At 42.5% G+C, this 11,286-nt stretch overlaps 1 pseudogene; it reads right to left on the bottom strand.

The window, feature by feature from the left end:
- Positions 1–3,912: 3,912 nt before the first annotated feature.
- LOC122225360 lies at positions 3,913–6,903 on the bottom strand (annotated as a pseudogene).
- Positions 6,904–11,286: the final 4,383 nt, after the last annotated feature.

Below are 11,286 nucleotides of genomic sequence, written 5' to 3'. Positions count from 1 at the left end.
CAGATGGTGCAGGGATAGTGCAAGAAAGGAGCTTGCAGGTAGGTTATGAAAGGCTAACGTGGTGCAAGGATGTGCCATGAACAGGGTTTGGATGTCATTTGGAAATACAGGCTGCTGCAGGACATCAGAATATGATAAGGGCAGAGAGTGGTCATTGGATTTGGTGAATAGAAAATGGGAGCTTTTAGAAGACTGTTTTCATTGCATAGTGGAGGAGAGAATCAAGAATGTATGTATTTTGCACCAAGTGGAAACAAAACAAGTGCAAAAACAAATAGAGCTTTCTGAGAATTTTCATAACAAAACAGAATAAGGGGCAAGAATTCAAAGTTGATGAGAGAAGACTGAACATGTGTGTTGGCCTAGAAAAAGAAGTTAATTAATGGAGGCAATATCAAAAACCAGATGAAAAAAAATGGTACAGTTGAAAGTAAAACTTTGAGAGGAGGAAGGATCTTTCTCCTTAGGGATCAAGTTTATAAAAAGCGAGCGTGATATGCTTCTTTAAGGTATCTTTGTTAGAATGCATGTGGTAAGGGTAAATTTTAGCATCTAAAAGTATTTAATTGTATTTTATTTATCACTTAAATGGATAAAGACTATAGTATTTTAAATTTTTTTTTAAGTTTTATTTATTTTTGAGACAGAGAGAGACAGAGCATGAACGGGGGAGGGGCAGAGAGAGAGGGAGACACAGAATCGGAAGCAGGCTCCAGGCTCTGAGCCATCAGCCCAGAGCCCGATTTGGGGCTCGAACTCACGGACCGCGAGATCGTGACCTGAGCTGAAGTCGGACGCTTAACCGACTGAGCCACCCAGGCGCCCCAAGACTATAGTATTTTAGAAGGGAAAAGAGCTAAGAGGTACTGGCTGATAGATGATCTCTAAGTGTTCACATAATTCTAAACTTCTTTGTCTATAGGTGTCTTCTAAATTATTTCTCTTGACCATTTTCAGTGTCAGGGGAGATGGGATGGCTGTTCTTTCTCATATGCTCTCATGGACGATGCTGCTGGATGTCCTGGCTGTCACATCTCTAGGAATTTCTTCCATAGAGAGAAAAATATCACAGTTAAATAACAGTAAACTAGTATTGATTTCTTGCTACTGTGTGTTTTTCATTCTCCAAAATTCAATGGCCAGGCATACTATGTTGGAAAACTGTTAAATGAACTTGCCATACTTTAATTAAAACTTGATTTCAAGTCAATGGGCATTTCTTACTCCTTTAAGGAATCAGCAGACTGATAGCTCCCCCCCACAGATCACTTCGGTCCTCTTCAAGTATTGTGACATACAAAAACAAAAAATAAAACCCTCATAAAATTTACTTGCAAAGCATTAAGCTAATTGAATTTCTCTTAATGCAGTAACAAAATTAAATTTTTAAAAAATCTTAGAAAACTTAATCAGGTGCTTTACATTGTCTGCTGAATAACCACTGGCTATACTAATATCTTAAAAGACAATTTCAGTAACTCTTTATAACTGCATGATGACCATTGAGTAATTTTTCTTTCCTTTTACTTTCCAAAATAAATTTATCACTGTTATGGTCTATAATAAAAATTGTCTAAAATAATATGCAGTGAGTTTTAACAACATACCAAGCTTAATTTGAATTACCTTTGGCTGTAGCTTTTCTTCATCTTAAATCATCCAAACCCTAATCATAATTCCTTTCTTGTTTATGGCTGTAGATACACAGTGTGTTAATGATCCATCCCATATGCTCATTAAGGTGAGTTCAATCGTTCTTTGCCAGGAGTCTTTTTTTTTAATTTTTTAAAGTTTATTTATTATTTTTGAGAGACACAGACAAACAGACAGATAGAGCACAAGCCGTGGGAGAGGAGGCAGAGAGAGAGGGAGACACAGAATCCAAAGCAGGCTTCGAGTTCTGAGCTGTCAGCACAGAGTCAAACACAGGGCTCAAACTCACAAACCGTGAGATCATGACCTGAGCTGAAGCTGGATGCCTAACTAACTGAGCCACCCAGGCGCCCCAGTCTTTTTTTTTTAACCTACATCATGCAAGAAAAATTAGGTTGACCTAATGTTTTTTGGAGCATAGGATCTTCACAGCCATATTTGCAACGTCTCCTTTTAAATGCTAGTGTTCTCCCCTCCTACTCTACTTTCTAATGTTTTAAGGGAGATGAATTGGGAAAAAAAGGGGAGAAAAACCACCTAATGCTGCATAGGGTGCTGAGCTTTCTAGATTTTAATACCACGATGCCAGGCTTATCTCCTTTCTTGATTGATTAGAGCTTGACGGCATAGCATAAGCTGCAGCAATATTAAAGGATTGCTGCTGTATCTCTTCCACATCATTTCAAAAAGTTTCCAGTGATAATCTACTTGCCCTCCCACCCCACCAGTTTCTGTTGTTATTTGCAGGAGATAGGGCTTGGTTCTCAAGACATTCTGGTAGCCCAACAATTCTCTTAGTGAACAATGGGATAAGAAGGAAAGGGCTGATCGCTAAATAAAAGCATCATCCATATTATTCTCATGGGCAGTAAATTTCCAACTACCACTTAAATACATTCTTTAGGTAAAATAAAAGACTTTTCATGGGGTGCCTGGGTGGCTCAGTCAGTTAAGTGTCTCCCACTTAATTTCAGCTCAGGACATGATCTTACAGTTCACGAGATCAAGCCCCGTGTTGGGCTCTGCACTGACAGCACAGAGACTGATTGGGATTCTCTCTCCCTTTCTCTCTCTGCCCTGCCCCCACTTTGTGTGTGCATATATGCATTCTCTCTCTCTCTCTCTCTCTCTCTCTCTCAAAATAAATAAACATTTTTTTAAAAAGACCTTTCTTTTTGTAAATTATGAAATCCAGCTGCTAGCATAAAAGTATTTTTTAATTTAAACTGATTTATAGCACATTTGAAAGGTAATACATACTAAGTCTCCAATAGAGTGGAAAAATACTTGAAGTAGTTCAAGAATTACTTCACTATATGATATAACAAGGACTCCAGTTCAGAAAATAAATCTTGTGAGCCACCAGGTACCATCTGTAGTGGTTGTCTCAGTACACACAGGTACAATAAGGAACAAACTTTTTCTGCCAGGTAACAGGTTTTTTTCTTATTTTTACGGAAGTAAACGTGTTGTGGTAGTAAACATAGGAATGCTTATCTATATGAGATACAGTATAAAATGCAACACGGATACAAAATATCTGATCTGAGAAACAGATAGGAATAAGAATGTCTTCTATTATGAGTTAGGACCTTAACCTATTTACCTTCACCACATGAATCATTCAATGACATCAGAAACAAGTCAGTGCTATTCACACTCATTTCCATATACAGGTTACAGACTTCTACCTTCATGGAAGATTTTACTCAAGTATCTTAGTGGTTTTGCTTTTTTGACAAAGAGAATAAAGTAGGGTACCTGTGTTTTCTCTTCTTTTGTAATTATGTTACTTTGAGAGAGTTTTTTTTCTTTTTTAAACTCAATTATATGTGTAGTTTCAAAATGAAGAGTGATGACATTTTTTCCTCTCAAAGAATTACCCCCAAATAATGAGGATAATGAGAAACATAAAACCAATTCCATCTTCAGTGCAAAGGAGGCATGAATAATAAAACTATTTATATAAAGATGGCTTAGCAAGGAAGAGTCAAACCTAAGTGACTATAAAAGGTGGAAACTAATGAAAAGCCAAATGATTGTCCCTGCAGAACCTCAGAACAACTATGCAAGCGACAATTCAGAAGGTCTCAAAAATTAGCATAGGAAGAAAAAGCAAATAGCATAAAGCAGGGTGATTTTTCAAAAATCCTTATAAGAAGCAGTTAGATCTGCAGGCAAAAATGTAAAATTTCTAGAAGAAAAGCAAGAGACCAAAGGTTTGCTCTATGGACAACCCAATGATTAGGGCACCTACACTCAAGGCACAGAGAAGGGACTGTGGGAAAAGCCATTCTGGAAACAGGTGATTAGGTCTTCATACTGAACCACTGGATCACTCCCCAAACCTTTCCCACTATCTCCAGAATGGCTGCAGCTAGGCTGATGTCTCCAGGCAGGTGACTGCAAGAACCTCTTCTAGAGAAAATAAAGAGATAAAGACCTACAGCTACTAACATTTGGGAGCCTCTAATGACAAAGCTAACTAGCCCTCTGACTACCCTCAGAATGAAGGCTACCAGTGCACAAGCCTACTCCTACCCAAAGACCCTCCAAGTAGCTTTTCAGCTCCTCATGAAAATTAATGGACAGCCTGGGATGACTGAATATTTGAGGGGCAAATTTAACATAAAATATAGTTAGGAAAATGAACAAACAGGAAATAAAATAGCAGGAAGAAATGGATAATGAAGGTAACAGGCAGTGCAGGTAATAATCATAACATGTTAGAGAAATAAAAGAAGCTACTGTATCAATGAGATAGGAGATGGACATGATTTTAAAGAGGAACGTTTTGAAAAAGAGCTCTTAAAGTTCTAAAGTAGGATTTTTCCAATATAAAAATCAAAGATTTAGGTAATAATCTTGTGGAAATATTGTAAAGTAAAACAAAAAAACAATTAGGTAATAGAAGAGAGAATATAATGAAGATTACTCTAAGAGATATTTCATACAACTAATAGACTCACTCAGAAGGAGACCAGTTAAAATGTTGCTGGTGAGAAATTATCAAAAAAAAATACAAGAAAATTTTCTATAACCAAAGTACATGAATCTCTAGAATGAAAGTGTCACTACCAAGTGCCCAGTATAATAAATGGAAAAAGATTAACAACAAAACAAACAATTTTGTTTACTTCTTCAATTAATATATAATATCTAAATTTTGGCATTTAACTTTTATTTTATTTTCTATTTTTGTTGCCATTTAATGTGTTTTCATGATATTTCTTGAACTTTTTAATGAAAAATTGAAGAAAGTATGACAGGATGTTTGCTGCTATGTTAACCAAAAAGAAAAAAAAAAACGCTTATTGTTGAGAATCTATAGCACACAATTTACTACTTAATTGCACATTCTTGTTTTAGTTCACGACTATTAAATTTGTTTCTCCAAAGAGAAGGGCTAGCACAACATACACTGTCAAATAATTTTTAAAAAATTTTTTTAACGTTTATTTTTTTTTGAGGGGCACAGACACTGTTTATTGAGCCGCAGGTGCAGGAGAGGTAGCTGGCTCCAGTGTAGAAGCAGAGGCGGCAGGTCATGCCAAGGTGCTGTAGGGCATCTGGCAGCCAGGGCCAGGCCCCCCATCCTAGGGGACAGCACAAGCTCACTACGACAAGAGTAGCAAGGAGCTGGCCAGGGGAAGAGGCAGCCACAGCCTCCCATGATCCTGGGCAAGAAGCGGCAGGTGAACTTGACACGGGGGGTGGGTGGCGGGGCCTGGGATGGGAGGACTGGGGTCTGGGTGTTCTGGGGGGAGGACAAAAGGGGATCACGTCTGCGGGGTGGTGTAGAGACCGGTGGTGGCCACCTGGTCTCAGCACCTGGGAGAAGAGCAGAGCAGTGGTCCGTGTCTGGCTGCCCCCGCACCAGTCTGGCTCCCGCCCCATGGCGCCATACCAGCTGCCGGAGCCTAGGCTGCCTGACATGCTGGTGCTCTCGCTCCGGCCACGCTCCCAGGAGCAGCCCTCATCCTCACAGTGCCCTGCCCGGTCGAAGAAGTCGGAAGGGGAGCCAAAGACCAGGTCCTGCGGGGGCCCGTGCACCCGGAAGAAGCCCACCAGCAGGGCGGTGGGCAGCAACTCCCACACACAGAGGATGAGGCCAAACACCAGGTAGCCCTTGTTCCCCAGGTCATTCACCAGGTCCGCCTGGTCAGAGACGTTGTACCAGTCGTAATTGAAGGCATCCAGCCGGCGCCGGGGGTCAAGGCCAGGGCTGCCAGGTTGTAGCAGGCCCGGCTGGCATAGAGCAGGACCATGGCGCCACCCATTGCAGCCGCCTGGCACACACGGGTCCCCTTGGCCTCCAGGTAGATGCTGGTGGAGGGCGCCCCGCCGGGCGACAAGGCAGAGGCAGGCAGCAAGAGACAGCGCGCAGATGACAAAGAGGCAGTCGCTCACTAGGACTCATACCAGCAGGAGGGCCCATGGCTGTGCCCGGTGCTGGCGGGACAGCACAGCACAGCACACAGCACATTCACCAGCAGAAAGAACAGCGAGGCCCCCGCGAAGGCCCCCCGGACGGCCAGCAAGCCTCGGCTCATCTCCGGCCGGCGCTTGGCCTTGGCCTTGAACACAACCTGGGCGAAGTAGAGGTTCATAAGTGTCAGCGTGAAGAACTGTAGGCAGACAGGGCAGCAGTAGCGAAGCCAAAAGGGCATGGGTCCCAGGCGGTTGGCTCGGGGGCTATCTCGGAAGTAGAAGGAGAAGAGGGTGGTGCGCAAGGCAGCCCAGAGCAAACAGAGTGCCAGGAACACCGTCTGATAGCTGAGACGCTTGTGCCCATATAGAAGCACCAGCCAGAGTTGGGCATAGAAAAGAAGAGTAGGGCCTACAGGGTGGTGTCGGCCGCAGTCAGCCCCAGGGTCACGGCTGGAGGCAGTGCAGGCACCAGCCGGGCGGCAGGCACCAGGCCAGACAGGTTACTCTCCATGTCCAGAAGGGAGGCCTGAATCCCAGAGAACGAGATGGAGGGGCTGGCAGGGGGCCAGGGAAATAAATATGGAGGGGTGGGAGTTGCAGGGTGCAGCGACAGAGACGGGGAGCTCAGGAGGAAAGAAGCTGCCACTGGCCAGGCCCTTCCTCCTCAACAGAAGGACCCTGCCCTTGCAGTGGGGCACAGGCAGCCTGGGGCCTGGGCCCCTCACTCTGGGGCGTGAAAGGACAGTCCCTCTCGAGGGCAGAGGCGGGAGGTGGGCAGGGTCTCCGCCCTGGGCCAGCCCCAGAGCGGGGTGAGGGGGTGCAGAGGCTGAAGGACAGGGGTCCCTGGCCTTGGTCGTTGGAATCGTCTCGGCAGGAGGGGAGAGCCGAGAGAGACCCTTCGGCTGAGGGCAGCGGCAGCTGCGGGTGGGGCACTCAACCCCCAGCTCTCCCCCTCCCCAAACTGGGGGTCTCTCTCCCCTCCAATAATCCGGATTGGGGACGGCCTCTGCCTTCTGTCCTCGGAATTCCGATGCTGCCCCCACCCCACCCCCCTCTGCATCCACTCTCCAGCCTCGGGGGGGCGGGAGGAGGCTGAAGCCAGGTCCTCGGGAAGCGCCGCCGGGGGAGCCGGCTCTGGTCGCTGGGACCCGGGGCTCCGGCTCCCCAGCTCCCCGGCTCCCGCTGCTCCGCCCCCTCCTGCGCCTGCAAATAAAATAATGTTTATTTATTTTTAAGAGAGAGAGTGGAAGCAGTGAGGGACAGAGAGAGGGAGACACAGAATCCCGAAGAAGGCTCCAGGCTCTGAGCTGTCAGCACAGAGCCGGATGCAGGGATTGAACCCACGAACTGTGAGATCATGACCTGAGCCAAAGTCAGATGCCCAACCAACTGAGCCACCCAGGGACCCCTCACTGTCAAGTAATTTTTAACAAGAGCATCAAACTAACACAATGGGAAAATGAAAGTTGACATATGCAAAAATTATTTCAAGATGGGCTCATAGAGCCAAAGGTAGAATCTAAAATTAAAACACTCTGGAAGAGGAATGCCTGGGTGGCTCAGTCGGTTGGGCCACAGACTCTTGATTTTGGCTCAGGTCATGAACTCACAGTCTGTAGGTTCAAGCTCCAGGTAGCGCTCCATGCTGGCCATGCAGAGCCTGCTTGGGATTCTCTTTCTCCCCCTCTGTCTCTGTCCCCCCCCCCCCCCCCACTTGTGTTGTCTCTCAAAATAAATAAATAAACTTAAAAATTATTTTAAAAAAACTCTGGAAGAGGGGCGCCTGGGTGGCGCAGTCGGTTAAGCGTCCGACTTCAGCCAGGTCACGATCTCGCGGTCCGTGAGTTCGAGCCCCGCGTCAGGCTCTGGGCTGATGGCTCGGAGCCTGGAGCCTGTTTCCGATTCTGTGTCTCCCTCTCTCTCTGCCCCTCCCCCGTTCATGCTCTGTCTCTCTCTGTCCCAAAAATAAATAAAAAACGTTGAAAAAAAAAATTAAAAAAAAAAAAAAAAAAGAAACTCTGGAAGAAATATAGGAGAATATCTTTCAACCTTGAGAGGGAAAGATTTCTTAGATAAGACAGAGAAAGCACTACCTATAAAAGAAAAAAATTGCTAAAACTTAGTTATCAAAACTGAAAATTTGTTTTCATCAAAAAAATACTATTAAGAAAATAGATTTTAAAAAAGAGAGGCAAAACAGAAAACAGACTCTGAACTACAGAGAAGAAACTGAAGGTTGCCAGAGGGGAGGTGGGCAGGGGTATGGGTGAAGTGGGTGATGGGGATTAAGGAGGGCACTGTGATGAGCACTGGGTACTGTACAGAAGTGATGAATCACCTGAAACTAATATTACACTGTATGTTAACTAACTGGAATTTAAATAAAATTTTGGAAAAAAAAAAAGAAAATAGACTTATCACAGGGATCATTCCATAATGTATAAAATATTGAATCACGGGACACCTCGGTGTCTCAGTTAAGCAACCGACTCTTGACTTTGTCATGTTCTCATAGTTCATGAGTTTGAGCCCCACATCAAGCTCTATGCTGACTGCAGAGCCTGCTGGGGATTCTGTCTCTCTCTCTCTGCTCCTCCCCTGCTGGCTCTCTATCTCTCTCTCAAAATAAATAAAAACAAACTTAAAAAAAAATATTGAATTACTATGATATACACCTGAAACGAATAGTATATTGTATGTAAACTATACTTGAGTAAAAACAAAACAAAACAACAAAAACATGATCTAAATGGAGAGATACATTACTGGATAAAAAGACTCAATATGTTCAAGATAGGAATTCTTCCTAAACTATAGATCCAATGGCAATTAAAATTAAAATTCTGGGACACCTGGGTAGCTCAGTCTGATAAGCCTCTGACATGACTCAGGCCATGATATTTCATTCATGAATTCAAGCCCACACAGGGCTCCCTGCTGTCAGCATGGAGCCTTCTGTGAAACTTCTGTCTCCTTCTCTCTGCCCCTCCCATATGGGTGTGCTCTCTCAAAATAAACATTAAAAAAAGAATTTAAAAAATAAAATAAAATAAAATAAAATAAAATAAAATAAAATAAAATAAAATAAAAATCCCAATGAAACTTGGGAAAAAAAAGAAATAAGCAAGCCACAGATTGGGAGAAACATTCACAACTCATACAAATGACAAAAGATTTGAATTGAAAATACATTAATGTCTTCTAAAATTCACAACAAAATGGTAGACAACCCAATTTAAAAATAGGTAAAAGTCATCTCATGAAGGAAGATAAACAAATGTTCAATAAGCATGTAAAAAAGGGCTCAACACTAGTAGTCATCAGGGAAATGTAAATTAAAACCACAATGACAACATCCATTAAGATGGCTAAAATGAAAAAGAGGGAATACAAATATCAGTGAGGATGGGGAGCAACCAGTACTCCCATACATTGCTAGTGGAAGTTTAAATGATACAATCACACATTCACCCTCTGACACATCAGTTCCACTCATAGATACTTATTCAAGAGAAATGAAAACATATGCCCTCGGAAAGGCTTGTATAAAGAATGTTTACATCAGTTTTAGTCATAATAGCCCAAAACTGGAAACAGTTCAGTGTCCATCAGCAGGAGAACAGATAAACTGTGGTATTTATGGTATATTTCTCAACAATAAAAAAGAACGTGGGATGAATCGCAAAAACATTATGTTGAGGAGAAGGAACCAGACACAAAAGAATTTGTGTTGTAGGATTCCACTGAAAGAAAGTACTAGATTAGGCAAAACTAATCAAATTTCTTGGTGTGGTAGGGAGGGAAGCTTAATAAACAGAAAGGGGCATGAGTACCCCGTTGGAGTGATAGAAATGGCCTATATCTTGATTAGGAATGTGGATTACACAGATATATTCTGTTTTTAAATACTAGTTGAACTGTACCTTTAAATGTATGCATTTCACTCTATGGAGATGATATTTTAATAAATTCATGTAGACAAAATAAAAGAGCTAGGATTAGATGTTAGATTTATAAGACACTTTTCCTAGTAATTGTCGTATTATTGGGTAACATAAGAATAGAGTCCAAATGACCTATTTCAAAAGCTCAGCCAAAGTAGATTTTAATATCCTGTATGAGAAGTTCCAGTTTAATGGTGTCCCCACTGCTTATGAGGAATTCTGTTGTACATGGAAGTCGACCTAGAAAATAGTCCCATCAGAAGGATGCACATATTGCAAATTGTCCTAAATTAATTTGCTTATTTACAGCCATTAGGGTTTTGGGGGGTACATATCTGTAACCTCCAATGGTTACAGGTGAGAGCTATGGGTGCCTTTCCCCAGCCATCTCACCTCTGGGAGGTGTGTTATAATGAAAGCAGGTATTAGACTGAATCTGGTAACACATACCAACATCTATTAGCAAGCGACCATGAATACAATCATACAAACTGTTCTGTATGTTCAATGAAGTCCCAGCCCTCTGTCTTTTTTGGCACTTTGATAACAAGCACTTTGCATAGAGGTTTAGGTAGAAATAGGCTCTGGCAGAAGAAGTCAGCTATTATTCTGGTTGGATCAGGTAACAGAATCTTCCCAAAGATCTTGGGACGTGAGGTTGATGGAGTTTAGAATCAGAGTATAGGTAGCTCTGGCCTGATTCTTAGGTCCTGTTTGAGGGAGGCTGAGATGACTATGTATTTCTAGCCAATCAACTTGTCTTGAATACCACTCATTTCATCAGTGAAAAAGAAGGCTATATGCTAACTTATAAATACTCTACAGCTGACCTCAGGTAAAAATAGTTGTAGCTTAGCAACCTGTGCATATTGGGGTCTAGTTAGAGCAGTGGTCCTCAACCATAACAATATGTTAGAATCACTTCTGGAGAGTTTTTAAATCCCAATGCCCAGACCACATGCCAGACCCATAACATCAGAGTTTTAGGGGTTGGGATGTAATCATCAGTGTTTTTCAAACCTCCCTAGGTGATTCCAATTTACAGATAAAGTCGAGGACCACTGGATTAGAACCTTCCAATCTAGTTTAATAGCAGTGTACATTCCTAAATAGGTATTTTAAATGCTATTTAGCTAACTTTAAGAGATAGATAATATACTTTATATAGCATACTATGAATGTTTAAATATCTTTAAATAAATTATAACAATACAATAATATGAAACCTATCCCTTCTTTGGTGAACAAAGACAACAGA

Source organism: Panthera leo, chromosome B4 (assembly GCF_018350215.1).
Source record: "Panthera leo isolate Ple1 chromosome B4, P.leo_Ple1_pat1.1, whole genome shotgun sequence".
Taxonomy (NCBI): domain Eukaryota; kingdom Metazoa; phylum Chordata; class Mammalia; order Carnivora; family Felidae; genus Panthera; species Panthera leo.
Note: the sequence above shows the minus strand (reverse complement) of the source record. Positions and strands in the feature narration are given on the sequence as shown.